This window comes from Oryx dammah, unplaced genomic scaffold, assembly GCF_014754425.2.
Source record: "Oryx dammah isolate SB20612 unplaced genomic scaffold, SCBI_Odam_1.1 HiC_scaffold_17, whole genome shotgun sequence".
Taxonomy (NCBI): Eukaryota; Metazoa; Chordata; class Mammalia; order Artiodactyla; family Bovidae; genus Oryx; species Oryx dammah.
This window is the reverse complement of record NW_024070201.1, coordinates 38,498,239-38,517,650: the sequence shown is the minus strand read 5'-3', so window position 1 is coordinate 38,517,650 and position 19,412 is coordinate 38,498,239. Positions and strand designations below refer to the sequence as shown.

Here is a 19,412-nt window from a genome sequence, read left to right as displayed (position 1 = left end):
TACCTATAATTCTGTTTTTGTTTCTGACTGCTTAAATATGGTCAATACATATTGTAGGGGAGGAAAAATCTTTTTCCCCTACCCTTCCTAAGTTTTCAACTGGGAGCCCTGTAACAAAACAGATTAACAAGAGAAAAGCATACAAATTTATTTAATATAAGTTTTACTGGGTTGGCCAGAAGGTTAATCCGTTTTTTTTCTTAAGATCTTACAAAAAACCCAAACAAACTTTTTGGCCAACCCAATACTTGACACTGGAGCTTTCATAAGGAAATGAACACCTGAAGAAACAATTAAACCTGAGTGTTCTCATGCCACGTTTGATGAAAAGCAGAAAATCGTGGAAAGATACAACAGGACAAAGAGGGTGAGCTGAGTACAGTGAACTTACTAGTATTAGCTATTGTTCAGATTTCTATGTTCCTTCACCTTTGGAGCTAAAGATGCTCCTTTCCTCTGGGAAGAGGAAAGAAACTTCTCTTGAGGACTTTATAACCTGCTTTAGAGGCAGGTCAGAAAGCTCCTCCAGCATATGCTGTTGTTCTAATTCCTTCTGCTTAAAATATTCCATATATGAAGGTTCCATACTTTGGGGTAGCATGTTCTGAACCCCATCATTATGCATTGGTAGAATATATTTCTGCCACGTCTTCCCTTAAACTGTAAGACTCCTTGAAGGCAAGAACAAAGTATGACTCATATTTGTGTTCCCACAGCTTAGTACATGTTGTATGTAAGAAAGGAAGCTAAAGCGCTTTTCATTTAACACAATACACTACTATGAAGATTTACAGAAAGTCTTTAACTTAGTTTGGGCTTCCCTGAGAGCTCAGTTGGTAAAGAATCCGCCTGAGATGCAGAAGACCCCGGTCTCATTCCTGGGTCGGGAAGATCCGCTGGGGAAGGAATAGGCTACAGTATTCTTGGGCTCTGGAGAAGGAAACGGCAACCCACTCCAGTATCCTTGCCTGGAAAATCGCATGGACTGAGGATGGAGGAGCCTGGTGGGCTGCAGTCCACTGAGTCACAAAGAGTCGGGCACGACTGAGTGACTAACACTTACTTACTTATTCTTGGGCTTCCCTTGTGGCTCAGCTGGTAAAGAATCCGCCTGCAATGAGGGAGACCTGGGTTCAACTGCTGGGTTGGGAAGATCCCCTGGAGAAGGGGAAGGCTTCCTACTCCATATTCTGGCCTGGAGAATTCCATGGACTGTATAGCCCATGGGGTCGCAAAGGGTCAAACATGACTGAGTAACTTTCACTTTAACTTAGTTTAACTTAGTTGCTTATCTTTGAAAGGAGTTGTATTGTACAATCATACCCACCAGTCTTGCTAATTTTACCCTCAAATGAGCAAAAACTACCTGATGCCAATACTCACTTTTAGGAACTATACACTAAAAAAGTGGTGTTAGAGGATGGAACATAACAAACATTCTTGTAAACATTTTTAAATATATTATCAAATGACCCCTAATATTCCCCAAAAGATTCCTCAAAGCTGCCTGTCTAAATCTCACAAAAGCACTTTCAATTGTCAAGACTTGCATTCTTTTTTAATTTGATACAATTAAAATAAAGCAAGTAAATAAAACTGAGAATTTTATTCAGGTACTTTTATACTAGATTATATCTGACTAAATTTTATGTAAATAATTTCAGGTTCAATTGACTTATGTTTTCATTCAAAATCTATTCATTGAGTACTCAGTATCTTTCCTGGCATTTGCTAGCTAACTGCTAGGGATACCCTAACAAACAGATTTAATAAAATTGCATGAATTTTCCATTAAAAGTAGGGTACTTTGTCTATTTGAAAGACTTCTTTATCAAATCCACCAAAATGTAAGACTTCCAAAGTCAGCTCATATTCACTCCTTGAACTTCCAGAGGTGACCTGCAGATAAAATCTCTGAGCTAATTGATTTTATCACATTTATAGAATTTCTATTGAAATTTTGCTAACTTAAGACATTAACACTTCAAGAACCATTTATTTTTTTCCCATCTTTAACAGCTCAATCAGTGTTTGAAGAATCTGTCTCTATCTTAGGCATTTTCTAAATGCCTATATTACATAATTAGCATTATAATGAACTAGATGCTGTTTACAGTGCTAAATTCTTAAAACTCACTGAAAGGCATATATGATTTTTTTAAATTTTCTTAAAAAAGTATCAATGTTTTATTTTCTATGTGTATGTCCCTATTTTTCCTTTTCTTCTATGACTAAATAGCATTGCCTTCAAAACCAGAAACATCTCAGTTGAAGCAAATCACCTTGACATAAAATTTAATATAGGCAAATCTCCAATAAGCTGATGAAGTGCCTAAATCAAAGCAGATTATATTCAATTCCTTAAGAACCCTTTAAACAAAGGCAGACTTGAGCAATGTTCTATTTTTTCCTCAATGATCCTTTAAACAAAGTCAAACTTTTAAACCATGTCTTCTTTTCCCCCTCTGAGAGGTTTTAAAAATAAGTTACATGATATTTTTCATATAACTTTTACTATCCTGTTGCATTTTGACCCATTCATTATTCCATTACCTTCCAATCCTTTCAGATGTTTGCTTATTTAACTGCCCTCAATTGAATAAGACAGAAAAGGCCTTAAGCATGCAGTATTGTCCAACAGAACTTTGTGTGATAATGAAAATGTTCTATGTCTGCACTGTCCAAAAAGTAGCCACTAGCCACATGTGGCTATAAAACACTTGAAATGTACAACCAATGAAATGAACTTTTAATTTTCCATTTTAATTCATTTAAATTTGAATAGCAATATGTGGCTGAGCTGAGAACCGAAGAATTGATGCTTTCAAACTGTGGTGTTGGAGAAGACTCTTGAGAGTCTCTTGGACTGCAAGGAGATCCAACCAGTCAATCCTAAAGGAAATCAGTCCTGAATATTCATTGGAAGGACTGATGCTGAAGCTGAAACTCCAATACTTTGGCCACCTGGTGCAAAGAACTGACTCACTGGAAAAGACTGATGCTGGGAAAGACTGAAGGCAGGAGGAGAAGAGGAAGACAGAGGATGAGATGGTTGGATGGCATCACCAACTCAATGGACATATAAGCTCCAGGAGTTGGTGATGGACAGGGAAGCCTGGCATGCTGCAGTCCATGGGATCACAAAGAGTTGGACACGACTGAGCAACTGAACTAAACTAATGGGGCTGTAACTACCATCTATGCTAGAATAATAAGCAATGACCAGTAAGTACCAGAATGGGTTCCTGAATAATATGATCACAATTAATGCACCTGAAATACTTCCTTAGGTATCTGAGCTTTAAATTTTACTTTTAATGTAGTCAACAAAGAGATGATTTTTAAAATGTCATGCCATTTTTCTCTACAGTATATTCTCTTTTCCCTTTTCTCTACTCTTCCACCTGGCATTCATATTACAGAAAATAGAGGAGATGGCCAAGATGGTGGAGTAAGAAGACCTAGAACTCATCTCCATCCACAGACACATCAAAATTACTATTTACAGAGCAACTATCTAAAGGAACAACTTGAAGATTAGATTGCTGCAGGAAACTTGCTGCAGAAAAGATTTACCTCAGCTAAAGACATAAAGGAACCACATGAGAAAGGTAGGAAGGGTGGAGACACTGTATTGTCAGGACCCTCATCATTTGCTTAGCAACCCACAAATAGGAGAAATATCACAACTGGTCATCCCCAAGGAAAAGGGTTCAAGCCCCACAAGAGGTTTCCCAGTCCATTGGGGTTGTGCACCAGGAAACAAGTCCCCAGAATGTCTAGCTTTGAAAACAGGAAAGCTTATGTTTGGGAGCCTGAGAGGCGGGTATGGGGCGTTAGGAAACTGAGATTCTGCTCTTCAAGGGAGCACACAAAATCTCAACATGCTCCAAGTCCCAACCAGAGGCAGTAGTTTGAAAGAAGCTTGGGCAAGACCCATTTGCTGATCTTAAGAGAGCCTCCCAGAGAGACAGGAGGCAAATGGGACACTCCTTGGGGGAGAAAATGATGGCAATAGCCATTTGGGGGAGCTGGTCCTACCATCCTAACGCCAGTACAGGCAATCTCCATTCTGGAATGTTCTCTCTAGTCTATTAGTGCCAGGGACCCAATACAACCATCCAATGAGCCAGCAGCAGCCCTGTGCCCACCAGGCCCTGCAAAGAGCCATACAAGAAACCTATCTTGCCCTCCAGGAGGCTTGCAGTGACCACATAAGGCACAGCTAACTGGACAGAGGACAGTACTGCCTAGCAGCACACTCACAGTACTCAGCTCCAGAACAACATAACGGTTCATGCAGCTCACATAAAAGGCAACTTTAGAGCACACAGCTCTGGTAATCAGAGTGGAGTGTGCTGCTGGGCCCCAAAGGACATCTCCTACATGAGGCCACTTCAAGATAAGGAAACATAAATAACCCACCTAAGACACTGAAAGAAATACAAAGATTTGGCCAAATAAGGAGATAGAGGACTGTATTCCAAATGAATGAATGAGACATAATCTGAGAAAAATAACTAAATGAAGAAATGTAATCTACCTGAAAAAAAAGTTCAAGGTAGTGATCATAAAGATACTCAACAAACTCAGAAGAATGAATAAACACGGTGAGACGTTCAACAGCTAGAAATACAAAGAACAACAAAGCATATAGAATAAATGAAATAAAAAATACAGTGAAACCAATCAGCAATCTGGAAGACAGAGTACTGTAAATCACCTGAGCTGAACAGAAAAAAAGAATGGAAAATTTTCAAATGAGGATATAGTTTAAGAAACCTCTGGGGCAACATCAAGCATACTAACATTATAGGGGTCCCAGAAGGAGAAGACAGAGTGAGAAAGGGGGCAGAGAACTTACTTGAAGACATCATAGCTGAAAACTTCCCTAACCCAGGAAAAGAAAAGACATTCAGGTTCAGGAAGCATGGAACGTCCATTCCAGGTAGAACACTGGAGTGGGTTGCCATTTCCTTCTCCATGGAATCTTCCTGACCCAAAGATCAAACCCAGGTCTCCCACAATGCAGGCAGAGTCTTTACAGTCTGAGCCACCAGGAAGAGCATAGGAACATATATATGGGTCTTTTTTTTTTTTTTAATCACATCAAAGCAAATCATAATTAAAATGGCAAAAGTTAAAGATAAGAGAATTTTAAAAGCAGTGAAGGAAAAGCTAACTAGTCACACACAAGGAACTCCTGAAAGACCATCAGCTGACTTTTCTGAAGAAGCTACAGACCAGAAGGGAGTGGCATGACATATTCAAACTGAAGAAAGAAAAAAACCTACAACCAAGAATACTCTACCTAACAAGGTTATTGTTCAGCTTTGAAGGGGAACAGACTTTAGAGATCAGCAAAACCTAAAAGAGGTCAGCATCAATCACTAAATCAGCTTTACAAGAAATGTTGAAAGAACTTCTATAAGTAGAAAAGAAAGGTCCACTGCTAGAAATATGAAAATTATGAAAGGAAAAAAACAGCTTGTAAAGACAAACATACAGTAAAGGTAATAGATCAACCATTATAACCCACTCCAGTACTCTTGCCTGGAAAATCCCATGGATGGAAGAGCCTGGTAGGCTGCAGTCCATGGGGTCACTAAGAGTCGGACATGACTGAGCGACTTCACTTTCACTTTTCACTTTCATGCACTGGAGAAGAAAATGGCAACCTACTCCAGTGTTCTTGCCTGGAGAATCCCAGGGATGGGGGAGCCTGGTGGGCTGCCGTCTATGGGGTCGCACAGAGTTGGACATGACTGAAGTGACTTAGCTACCTTACCAAACCTACTTTCTCTAGCTAATTTATAGACAAAGTATTAAGGAAAGACATCTATTCTCCTTAATACAATTAACAAGGCACACTAAAGAACAGTTTCATTTTTTAAAAAATCTAAGGTGAAAAGAAAATCAAATATTCGGAGACAGGATGGCATCATGATTGAGACTGCCAATTTTACAACCAGAATAGTTACTATTTACTGGCTTTATAACACCAGGAAAGTGACCTAGCAGCAGCAGCAGCAAGTAGCAGGAAGGCTAAAGACAAAGGTAATAAAATAATGTATGGCCACAATAAATACAAAAAGATTTTAAATATGATGTCAAAAATAATAAATATATATGGGATAAAAATGTAGGGTGGTTAGAATTTGTTCAAAATTAAGAGATCTATCAATTTAAAACAACCATATATGTGTGTATACATATATTTATTAACCTCATCGTAACCACAAACCAAAACTCTGTAATAGATACATAGACAAAAAAAGAGAAAGAAATTCAAGTATAACACTAAAGACAGTCATCAAATCACAAGGGAAGAGAGCAAAAGAACTACAAATAACTACAAAAGCAATCAGCAAATAATTTAAGTGGCAAAGTATAAACCTATCAATAATTAATGTAAATGGACTAAATGCTCCAATGAAAAGAGAGTGGCTGAATAGATGTGGGGGGAAAAAAAAAAAGACCCATATATATATATGTTCCTATGCTCTTCCCTGGTGGCTCAGACTGTAAAGAGTCTGCCTGCAATGCAGGAGACCTGGGTTAGATTCCTGAATCAGAAAGATCCCATGAAGAAGGAAATAGCAACCCATTCCAGTACTCTTACCTGGAGAATCCCCATGTATGGAGGAGCCTGGCAGGCTACAGTCCATGGGGTCGTGAAGATTTGAACACAACTGAGAGACTAACACTTTCACCTCATAAGCTCACATAAGAAAGTCACTTCAGATTTAAAGATATACACAAAATTAAATGAGGGGCTAGAAAAAGGTATTCCATGTAAGTGGAAATGAAAAGAAAGCTGGTATATACCAATACGTATGTCAGACAAAACAGACTTTAGAACAAAGACTGTAACAAAAGGCCATTACATAATGATAAAGTTATCAATCCAATAAGAAGATATAAACAATTATAAATATACATGCACTCAACATAGGAGCGCCTAATATATAAGACATATTAACAAACATAAAGGGAGAAACTGATAGTAATACAGTAACCACAGCAAACTTTAAAACCTAACTTATGTCAATGGACAGATCATCCAGAAGGAAAATCAGTAACAAAACACTGGCCTTATATAATACATTACAGCAGATGATTTAATAGATATATACAGAACACTTCACCCAAAACCAGCAGAATATACACATCCTTTTCAGTGCAAATCGATAGATCAAAAGTTCAGCCACAGAAGTGAAGTAAAGTGACTCAGTCGTGTCCTACTCTTTGCGATCCCATGGACTGTAGCCTACCAGGCTCCTCTGTCCATGGAATTCTCCAGGCAAGAATACTGGAGTGGGTTGCCATTTCCTTCTCCAGGGGATCTTCTCGACCCAGGGATCGAACCCAGGTCTCCTGCATTGCAGGCAGCTGCTTTACCGTCTGAGCTACCAGGGAAGCCCTTCTGCCACAGAACAATTCTCAATAAATTTAAGAATACTGAAATTATAAGTATCTTTTCTCAGTAAAAGTATATGTATCTTTTCTGAAAACAGCATGAGACTAGAAATGAACTACAAGGAAAAAAGCTATAAAAGACAAAAATGTGAAGGATTAAAAAAAATGCTACTAAACAATCAATGGTTTATTGGAGAAATCAGAGAGGAAACAACAAAATACCTGAAAACAAATGAAAATGGAAATACAACAATCCAAATCTAATGGGGCACATCAAAAGCAGTTCTCTCCCTAAGAGGGAAGTTTACAGGCCTACCTCAGGAAACAAGGAAAATCTCAAACAACGTAACCTTATATTGAAAGGAACTAGAAAAAGAAAAAACAAACCCAAAATTAGTAGAAGGAAAGAAATAATAGAGATTAGAGCAGAAGTAAATGAAAGAGACTTAAAAAAAATAGACCAATAAAATTATTAGTAATTCTTTGAAAAGATAAACAAAATTAATAAACCTGTAATCAGACTCATCAAGAAAAAAAGAGAGCCCAAATAAATAAAATCAGAAATGAAAAGAAATAAAATAGAAACGATACCACAGAAACACAAAGGACCCTATTACTAAGAACAAATATATTCCAATAAAATGGACAACCTAGAACAAATGGATAAATTCCTAGAAACATGCAATCTTCAAAAACTGAATCAGGAAGAAGTAAAAAAATCTGAGTAGACCAATTACCAATAATAAAATTGAATCAATTTTTTAAAAAAATTCCCAACAAACAAAAATCCAGGACCAGATTTTACGGGTAGATTTGACAGAATTTACAGGTAGATTCTTAAAGAAGAGCTAACATTCATCCTTCTTAAACTATTACAAAATACTGAAGAAACAGGAATGCCTCTTAACTCATTCTACAAGGCCTGCATATCAAAAGGCCTTTGGTTTGATATCAAAACCAGACAGATACCACAAAAAAGGAAAATTACAGGCCAATATCACTGATGAGCACAGATGCAAAATCTTCAACAAAACATGAGCAAACTAAATTCAACAATACATAAAAAGGATCACACACTGTTATCAAGAGGGATTTATCCCAGGTATGCAAGGATTTTTCAGAATCTGCAAATCAAAGTGATATACCACATTGGCAAGCTGAAGAATAAAGGCCACATATTACAAAACCACAACCAACACCATACTCAACAGTGAAAATCTGAAAGCATTTCCTCTAAAGTCAGAAATAAGACAAGGATGCCTACTCTTGCACTTTTATTCAACATAGTGTTGGGCAGTCCTAGCCCTAGTAACCAGACAAGAAAAAGAAATAAAAGAAATCCAAATTAGAAAGGAAGAAGTAAAACTGTCCCAGTTTACAGATGATATGACACTAAGTACAGGAAATCCTAAATACACTACTAAAACCCACTAACCAAATAATTTCAGTAAAGTTACATGGTTGGTAGGAATGTAAACTGGTGCAACCACTATGGACAACGGTATAGAAGCTTCTCAAAAAATTTAGAACAGAACTGCCACATTATCTCTACAAATGAGACAGCTAGATGTAAATATAAATTTCCCTGATGTGTCTTAAGATTACCAGAAGGTATGTTATTTTCTGAGCATAAACACAGTATAAAGTTTTAACAAGTTATATTCCCTTTACTATTTACACAGCACTTTTACATAATTTATTTCATTATTAAACTCCTGACAATTATGTTCAACCTCCATTTATCATGTGAGCCAACAAAGTCTCAGAGTAGTTAAGTAACTTTTATGTCACAGACCTAACAGTTAGCTTTAAACACAAATCTAAATGATCCCAAATAAGGTATTCCAAGTAGAAAAGTATGATTACAATGTTAAATGAGCTTAGAAAAGTGTTATTAATAGTTTCTAATCAAGTATTTCAGTTAGTGATTTCACTATGACAGACTCTCACCCTCAACCAAGTATCAAAAATGTTAATTTCAGTTCATGACCAAAAGTACTAATAGGTCATTCAACTACAAAAAAAATAAAAATAAATACCATGTAATCAGATATCTTACATTTTTTAAACAGAAATATATAATTAAACTATTAGGATAAATAAAGATGCTTTCTTTTATTGGCATACTTTTAACATTTTACAAATCTTCAAAAATCTGTGACATAAGGTCACATATTCCACATAATATCTTTCCCCTTTAATGTCAAGTTTCTATTATTTCCACATGGAACATTTACCAACTTCTTAATCCTCTCCCAAAGAGCATCTCTTTGAATTCTGATTGCTTATCTTCCAAAGCTGACCTCTATATTTCTGCTCCCTTAACAAGCCACGACTCAATTTATGACAAAGCAAACAAGAGCAAGCCATAGTAGGGAAACACATTAGCTTAAGCCCTAATAAACATTCTATCCAAGAGGAGAAAACATTTCAAAGTAGTTCTTCCTCCATTAATGAGCATCTTTCTCCCTTATTGTAGGTTCATAACCAACAAAAAACAAAAAAGCAAGTCAAAGATAAAAATACAGCTGAAATGAGTGGCTAAAAAAGCTTCCTATTACTTCACTGTAAATTAAACTTAGAACTATAGATGTTTCGTTTCCTTCTCCCCAGCCTGCTCAGATGCATCTACCATACAGAGGAGTAGAGAGTGTTATGTCCTAAGAATTGAAGGCTCTAAAAATAGAACCAGAAGGCACTGAGCAAAAGCATATTCAGTTGCTTCACAGGCCTCATCTAATCTTCCCTTGGGAAGGCATCTCACTCAAGGAATTGAAAGACGGGAGAAAAATACTTCCAAGAGAGAACTTCCTTACTTTACAAGTCATGTAGATACATGGAGAGAGGAAAATGATGGTTCCTCCTTCAACAAACATAATCTCCAAAACTACATAACAGATTCTTCAGGATGTTTTTTAAACTCTCAAAGAGGAACACCTCACAGAAAACATACCATCTTCTCCTGTTTCACTTCCCGCACCAGAGAGAGGCAGGGATTGGGTGAAGAGGTGTTAGACTAACTTGACCTAAAAAGACTGGGCTAAAGAAAGAAAACTAAGTCTGCCAATTCCCAAAGTAGACCTGATTGAAAACCAATATTCTATGCAGTCTTTGCATAAGTTATGATAAATAACTCTGTCTTGTAAAAGGCAGAGCTCTTTGTAAAGCTGCACAGAAGATATAGTAGTACTTAACCATTTTATCTTCCTTTTTAAAACTCTTTCCCTCACCTAGCCTTTCTCAACCTTACTCCCTCCGAAGACCTTCACCTTGCCCTCTATATGTTTAAGGTTCACTTCTTTCTTACAATTGACCTCTAAACTCCCATTCCCCACAGTCCAGTGAAGTATGAATCAGATTATGTGATTAAAGTATTTCCCTCTAATGGGTAAATGTGGTTTAATCCACAGGGTTCAATTCCACAAATATCATTAAGCTCTGCTCTACTACATACAAGGCACCATGTGTTTAATCAAAGTACCTATTCTTCTTACAAGAAAACTAGTTAAATCAATCTTGTAATGGACAGTGTAAAAGAGAAGCATGTGAGTGCCTGCTTCACCTCACACTCTTCTCTTCCCATTTCTTCACATCTCAGTGCCCCTTCTCCCTACCCCATCCTCCAGGAATCAATATTGCTTCCAATAAAAGTCAGTGACTGGGAAGACAACAAGTGATGGTACAAACAATAAACATTCAAACCGACAGATGTGTAGAGGGTCTCCTAGATTTTATGTATTAATCACAAGTACAATAAAAAGCTTCTCAATATATCAATTCAAGAAACCTACAAATCAGCTTTGCTCAGAATCCTCAGTTAGTAAACCATATATACTGAGAGTTTTCCCCTATTTCCATACAAGGAAATATCTTTTTAAATATTTAAAATTTTAAATTATTTAAAATATTACTAAGCATCAGTTCAATTTGCCCAACCATATTTAAAGGCTATTAAACTTAACTGCTTTCAGTTAGAACTGGTATTTTCCCTCCAAGTACTCCTGGTTTTGAAATTGCAAACTAATGGGCATACTTGCTTTAAAATCTTTTTTAGTTGTACAATTATTAATTTTTACTTAGAACAGAGCTCCAAACCTAGAGAGCAGGATACAATAACTGACAGGTTTGGTTTGGTTGAGCCACATGAAGTTATTTTTAATTGTTTCAAGTAGTTGTCAATATTTTTAAAAGTCAGGAGAATGGCAAGCAAAAATATAGATTTCCTGTGTTCTCTTGAGAAGGCTGAAGACTGGGCCCAAATTCATTACTGCACTAATCAAGTGAACCTGAGAACTCGATATTCCTCTCTACATGAGGCATAAACTCTCTAGTGTATTTCACTCATTTTTATTTTCTAGTATCTGAAGCACGTAAGTTTGTTGAAAGGTGCATATTTTCCAGATCACTTCAACAAGTCACCTAATGTATAAAGCAACAAAGCAGGACATATTTGTTTGCAACTTCATAGTTAATAATAAAAAATTTTTTTACAAGACGTAGAAGAAAGGTTGAGAAAGAAAAAAATTCAGACTGGTGGAAGGGTAACATACAGAATGTAAAAAGCCCACCTGAAAGTTTTTCTAGGAGGAAAAAAAAAAGGTAAAAGTTCAAAAACATTTGTCAAGACACTGAAAGCTTTCCTAATTGAACCTATGTTACTCCAGTTCCTTGTCACACTCCAAGCTTCAGAACCTCCCTTCCCACTTTCTCTTTATGTATAACAATAGCAGTTAGGCCATAAACTGAGAAATGAAATAGAAATTTATGAAAACACATATTACATCTTCAAAAACAATTCTCCTCACACACTTTTTTAATAGTCTTTATCCACCATCAAATCCTCTCCCGAGTTATTTCTACGGTTTCCTGTTTTGTATTCTAATGACTATAGCCCTCTCTTTCAAAGCCTGGGCTTCAGTCCTAGCTGGGTTCTCCAGTATAGAAACTTTTTTGGCCCTTACAGTTGCACTCCTTATTATATCTCTTATTCCAATTTCTACAGTCTATTTCATTCAAAATTTATCTATAACCCCCTCTCTAAAAAGTCTTGATCAAATTTGTGTAAGGGGGTGGGGATACCAGCTGTACAAAGAAAATCAACATACTGTTAGTTTTCTCTGATATTAATTTAAATAAAAATGAAGATTCTTCAAGAGTAAAAAAAAAAGTTTAAACTGTATATGTTAAATGCATAAAGCGACAAGAGACTGACGCTCTAGCATGTCTGGACTAGTGACTTCTCATCACGGACTCAAAGCACTAAAGAGAAAAATCAGCAGGAAATCTGTGCGGCCCAATGATGGTCACACTGTCCCCACACTAACAAGTTACTACGTGATGTCTAACCTCCCTGCACACCATTCAAGAGGATAAAGGGTGTCAAAAGATTTGTATCTGAAGAAAAAAATAAGCAGCTTTTCTGGGCGAATTTTGGGAAAACAAAGCTTTACCGCACGTCATATCGTTACAGCATAAAACCACGCAACACCTTATTGGGGTCTCACTGCTCTTCACCCAAAGCGAGACTGGGGCCAACTTAGCCCCTATTGTGATGCGCCCTCCTCAGGATGTGGCGGCGTTAACCCAGAATGACAGAAAAGGGGCAGGGCACAGGGTTCCCCTGCCCTGGGAAAGAGGGTTGAGGGTATCGCCTTCATCTCTGGGGAAAGGCCTCAGAACTTCCAACCCAAAAACAGCAACCCCGAAACCCAAGTCCCTTCGCTGCCTCTCCGAACTGGGAGCCAGCGGCCGGAGCCCAGAACCCCACCCACGGTCCCCCAGCAGGATCTGGGACGCCCAGACCACCGCCACAGCAGCTGAGCTCTCAAGCCCAGATTCGTCCTCCGCCCCCTTCCTCCTTCGCCCCCACCAAGCCCAGGCTCCGGCACCGCCCCCACTGAGTTCCCCAACTGAGTCCAGTCACCCTCGAACCTGTAGTCCCCTTTGAGTGTCCAGGCACAGGCCAGGGCCAGCGACACCTCCGCTTCCTCCCCAACTAGATGCCTCCAGAGAGGTGTCTGTGGCTGCGGCCGCTTGAGCGGCTGCGGCTACTAAAGCCGCCCCAGCAGGTTACAGGCCGGCTCCAGGCTGCTTCTCGCGAGATCCCTCAGATCGAATAGGCGAGATTAGCTGAGTCGTCGCGAGAATGGAGCCTCACCGCCCAGTAGCTGGGCGGGGCGCAGAGGGTGCCGGCGGTTGAGGGAGTGGCAGCCTGGGGTGGGCGTTCAGCCTGGGGGCTGGTGCCACAAAATGGGAAGCGCTTGTGTCCACAGACGTCAGAATCTACTGCGATCCTCGAGCCTGAGTGGCTGCGAGCTGTCACCTCCAAATCTTTGAATACCACATTTTCCCTTGATTTCTTGTTACCGTTAGAAAAAAGCGGACATCCCAGAGTTGGAGAAATACCTAAGGACTCTTGAGTTTACTCAAGGAAAGCGTTTTCCTCAACTGGGTGAACTCCGAACGCCTTTGCCGGCTCAGCTGGCGGTTATTAACCGATCTGACTTAAGGAAGAACGGTTTTCGTCAGAGCCATCTTCTATTTCCTACCGTCCGCAGCTGTTTGTTTTTAAACACTGGGTGAGCGGGAATCCGTGTACTGGCTGGAACTTTTGCAGCTGGGCCTCTATGGAACATCTATAGCAACGTGGATGGCATATTGCTCCTTGCGGCAGAAGGTTGCCAGTCATAGGGTTTCGGTCACTCATCTTTACTGTCTGTCAAATGCTGGACTACACAAATGGAAAAAATGAAAGAAGGTCTCTGATCTCAAAGCTCACGCCCTGGGAGCGAGACCCACCCTGAAACAGATAATCCTGTTAAACTGTGAAAGTGAAGTCGCTCAGTCATGTCCTTCTCTTTGTGACCCCATGGACTGTAGCCTGCCAGGCTCCTCTGTCCATGGGATTTTCCAGGCAATAGTACTGGAGCGGATTGCTATTTCCTGCCCCACTATTTCCTGCCCCAGGGGATCTTCCCGACCCAGGGATCGAACCCGGGTCTCCCGCATTGTAGACAGAAGCTTTACCATCTGAGCCACCAGGGAAGTCCTACGTTAGATTGTAGTAAAGGCCAAGTTATAAGCTGTGAGAGGAAGGAACCGACCTGGCCTGCCATGTTGAGGAAATCTCCACCAGGGAATGACATTTGAGCTGAATCTTGAAGGATAGGTAAGAGTTCCCCGGTTCTGAGAAGAGTGGGAGGAGCATTCGTTCCCCAGAGGAAGCGAAGAGGGAGAGGACCGAGTTTGAGTAATTTGCTATGAAAACAGATTTTGCGGAAAGAACTTTGTTGAAAACCTGTTAATCACTGTTTAGTTGGGGAGAGAAAACTCCGTGACTCCTACATGTGATAACAAAAATGTTTTTTCAAGCGAGTATTCATGGAGATGAGCAGTTGACCTGTACAGTAGAGGATAGGGTACATCCTCCTCCACATCTCAGACCAAGAGACCTAAGGGAAACAGGTTATTGTCGTAGCTGTGTTAGTCTCCCAGTCGTGTCCCACTCTTTGGACCCCATGAACTGTAGCCCTCCAGGCTCCTCTGTCCATGGAATTCTCCAGGAAAGAATACTGGAGTGGGTAGCCATTCCCTACTCCAGGGGATCTTCCCAACCCAGGGATGGAACCCTGGTCTCCTGCATTGCAGGCAGATTCTTTACCATCTGAGCCACCAGGGAAACAGGTTATTGTCATAGTACACCAAATTATCATTGCCACCTTCTGCTAATGTGGAAATCTTCAAAGATTTCTAAGAAAGAAAATCTAATAGTTTTGTAATACAGGTATGTCTCATGAAGAAACCTCAAGAAAACCCTCAGGCAACAAAACAACAACAAACACCCCATTAACCTTTATGTATTACCGTGGCTTTCTTCTGTAAGACAAGATCAAGAGAAGAGATTCTACCGTCCAAGTTAACGTTCATGAGATCTGTCAAACAGGAATTATTTCCCTGTATCAAAATAAAAGCTATCATTGCCTAAAGAGGGGCTTCTTTGGTGGCTCAGATGATAATCAATCTGCCTGCAATGCAGGAGACCTGGGTTAGATCCCTGGGTCTGATCCCTGGGTCAGGAAGATACCCTGGAGAACAAAATGGCTGCCCACTCCAATATTCTTATCTGGAGAATTTCATGGACAGAGGAGCCCAATAGGCTTACAGTTCATGGGGTCACAAAGAGTCAGACATGACTGAACAGTCTTCACGTTTTGTTTCCTAAAGAGAGACCCTGATATTCTACTGTAGTATTTCTGCCAATCTCCCTTTAGACATTATTTTCATACTAGCCAACCTTCCCAGGTGGCGCAGCAGGTTAAAGAATTTGCCTGCAATTCAGGAGACACGAGTTGGATCCTTGAGTGGGGAAGATACCCTGGAGAAGGAAATGGCAACCCACTCCAGTATTCTTGCTTGGAAAATTCTATGGACAGAGGGGCCTGGTGGGCTACAGTCCATGGAGTCACAAAGAGTTGGACACAACTGAGCCACTGAGCACACACACATGTATATGTATACTATACATACATTTGGCTCACCCTACACTCCGTACAAATAAGCCTAAGTCATAAACAAATGCTGAATTATTATGTTATACACCTGAAAATAATATAAATTATACCTCAATTTTTTAAATTAAAAATTTTAGAAAAAGTACTTCAGACTCTTTTGTGTGCCAGTCAGGGGCTCTGCTTATCATAATTCACACAGTTGTTGAGAGTCCCTTTGATAGCAAGGAGATCAAACCAGTCAATCCTAAAGGATATCAACTCTGAATACTCATGGAAAGGACTGATGCTGAAACTGAAGCTCCAGTACTTTGGCCACCTGATGCAAAGAGCCAACTCATTGGAAAAGACCCTGATGCTAGGAAAGATTGAAAGCAGAAAGAGAAGAGGGTGACAGAGGATGAGATGGTTGGATGGCATCACCACTTCAGTGAACATGAACTTGGGCAAACTCCAGGAGTTGATGAGGGACTGGGAGGCCCAGCTTCCATGGGGTCACAAAGAGTCAGACACGACTTGATGACTGAAACAGTAACAATTCCAAGTTCTAGGAATTTTCTAGGGAACATTGGAAGAATTAGTGAAAGATTTCAGATGAAGTATGGAACTTTTATTCCATGTTAGAATCAGGTCAAGTCATTTTACCTTACTTTGAAGGACCTACAGTTCATTTTATTCTGTTATTTTTTTAAAAGAAAATCTAATAAAGCTATCATTGTCAATTTTTTAAAACAAGCAACTTTTCATATATTAATTTGGGGGCATAGTAGCAGCTTTACACCTAGTAGATAATGCTATTGATCAAAAACTTTTGTACAATAATTTATAAATGCTAGCTGACTGAATGAGCTAAGGTTCAGACCCTTAATAAAAGTCTTCTTTCCACAATATCAATCTATATATCAAAGAGGTCAAAACAGAAATAGAGAAATTTCATAGACAAACAATGAACAGGCAAGTTTTTTCAGTTGTCTGTATTATCGTACCTCATAGCCATGCTAACACAAGGTTCTTTCCAAGGCAGATAAGGTAGACCTCTAGTTGAATATTTGTTCAGAGAATGAATGATAAGCCACATACCCAGAATCCTATTTAACTTTAAAGCCTTAGATTTCTTTGTACTATTTAAGCACTGTCACCTAACATCAGGAACAGGAAAATCATACACACAAAAAATCTGTATCTCTATTCAGCAAATATATTTATTGATCAAGACCGCGTATAAGAATGTAAGGGGAGATAACAGACATTATCAATATACAGGTTCTACTGAAAAAAAAAAAGAGATATGTAATTAAATAACAAAAGGAAAACAAGTTGGGTCATACAGAGATAGAGAAATTGCACTATGGGAGGTCAGAAATAGGAAAGATGACTTCCAACTGAAAATATGAAAAAGGTGCAGAAAAGGGGAGGAAAAGAAGAATGTTTGTCTTAGAGGTTGTAAAGAATAGATAGGAGTCTGGCTTGAAGCTATGGTAGGAAAGGGCATTCCTATGGAAAGATCAACAAAGGCATATAAATAGCTAAACTCAGTATTTTGTAGGGTGCTCAGTCACATGCATGCTTTAGCCATGTCCGACTCATTGTGATCCATGGATCACAGCCCACCAGGCTTTTCTGTCCATGGGATTTCCCAGGCAAGAATACTGAAGTGGATTGCCATGCCCTCCTCCAGGGGATCTTCCCCATTTGGGATCAAACCCTCATCTCCTGCATTGCAGGCAGATTCTTTACTGCCAAGCAATCGAGCCATCAGGAAAGCCCTTATGTAGGGAGAACAGTAGCAATTAAAAAGAATAAGAAGATTGAAATTGGGACAAAAAGACCTTGGAATGTTAGATTAAAAGTAAAAGTTTATTAACTTTTTCTGTAACATTAGCTGGTGATAGAGTGAAATCTCAGATCTTTCACAGTTTTTGACAAATGCTTTCAGGCTTTCTTTGTGGAAATTGACAAGCTGATCCAAAAATGTATGTATAAATGTAAAAGTTCTAGAATAGCCAAAAGAATTCTGAAAAAGTACAAAGCTGAAGAACTTAACACTTCAAGATTTCAAAACTTACTACAATGCTATAGGAATCAAGACAGTGTGATATTCAACATTGTAAATCAACTGTACTACAATAAAAAAAATAATTTTTTTAAAGATGTGGTATTGGCAATGAGCTAACCAAATACATCAATGGAATAGAACTGAGAATCCAGAAATGAACCCTTACATTTATGGTTGATTGATTTTCAGCAAATGCACCAAGACCATTCACTCCAATGAGGAAAAGATAGTGTTTTTAAAATCATGGTGTTTGATGCCAGGACAGTTAGATATCTGTATAAAAAAAAACCTAAAACAAACAAAAACTTAGATCCTTATTTCAAAAAGAAATTAACTTTAAATGGAACATAGACCTAAATATAAAAACTAAAACTATAAATTTGCTAAAAGAAATTAGAGGGAAAATCTTGATCAATTTGGGTTTAGGCAAAAAATTACTAGATATGATAACAAAATCACAAAGCATAAAAGAAAAAATTGAAATTGGGCTTCACTAAAATATAATTTGTTTTAGTTTATGCTTCAGAAGATAGTATTAAGAGGATGAAAAGACAAAGCATAGACTGAGAGAAAATGTTTGCAAATCATACAAAGGATGTGTACTCATAATATATAAAGAACTCTTACAACTCACTAATAAATAAGACAACCCAATTTAAAAATGGCAAAGACTTGCAAAGACATTTATATGCAGACATACAAGTAGCTAACTAATTAGCACAGGAAAGGGTGCTAAATGTCATAAGTCATTAAGTAAATGTAAATCAAAACCACAAAGAAATATACTACATCCACACTGGAATGCATATAATAACATATCAGACACAAGTGTAGATGAAAATAGGGAGAAGAGTCCTTATACAGTGCTGGCATGAACATAATTATATTACAGCCACTTTGCAAAAATTTCGGTAGATTTTTAAGTTAAATATAGACTTACCATACTATACAGAAAATAAAGAGTTGTTACTAGGAAGCATCTACCCTGTCAGAGACTTAATTTTTCAGCTGTCCCACCCTTCTTTACAATATTAAGTATGGTTCCATGACTATATTATAATCAGTGAAATATGAAGAGATGATGTCACCTTCCCAGGCTTGACCAGTAAAGACTTCCCACGTGGCATTCAAAGACCCTGCTGCTGGGAAAGACTGAGGGCAGGAGAAGGGCAAGACAGAGGATGAGATGGGTAGAGAGCATCACCAACTCAACGGACATGAACCTGAACAAACTCTGGATGATGGGGAAGGACAGGGAAGCCTGTTATGTGTCAGTCCATGGGGTCAGCAAGAGACATATATGACTTAGTGACTAAACAACAACAACAAAAAGTGAGGATGAAGGGAATGTGATCAAGGAAGGGCTTACCAGGAATTTCTGAGGTAGTAACAATATTCTCTTTCACGATATAAATACTGAGTAAATTTTT

General features: G+C 38.7%; 1 protein-coding gene across 8 annotated transcripts in view; it reads right to left on the bottom strand.

Moving 5' to 3' along the window:
- The window catches only part of BTBD10 (BTB domain containing 10), a 77,232-nt gene extending 63,616 nt beyond the window's left edge, over positions 1–13,616 (bottom strand). For 2 of the 8 annotated variants that reach the window (XM_040258332.1, XM_040258326.1), the window contains exon 1: positions 13,351–13,540. The gene's annotated coding sequence lies outside the window, so the exon portion shown is untranslated. Of the gene's footprint in view, positions 1–13,350 lie in introns of all 8 variants that reach the window. The other 6 variants (XM_040258329.1, XM_040258334.1, XM_040258336.1 and 3 more) reach the window with 5 other exon arrangements.
- Positions 13,617–19,412: the final 5,796 nt, after the last annotated feature.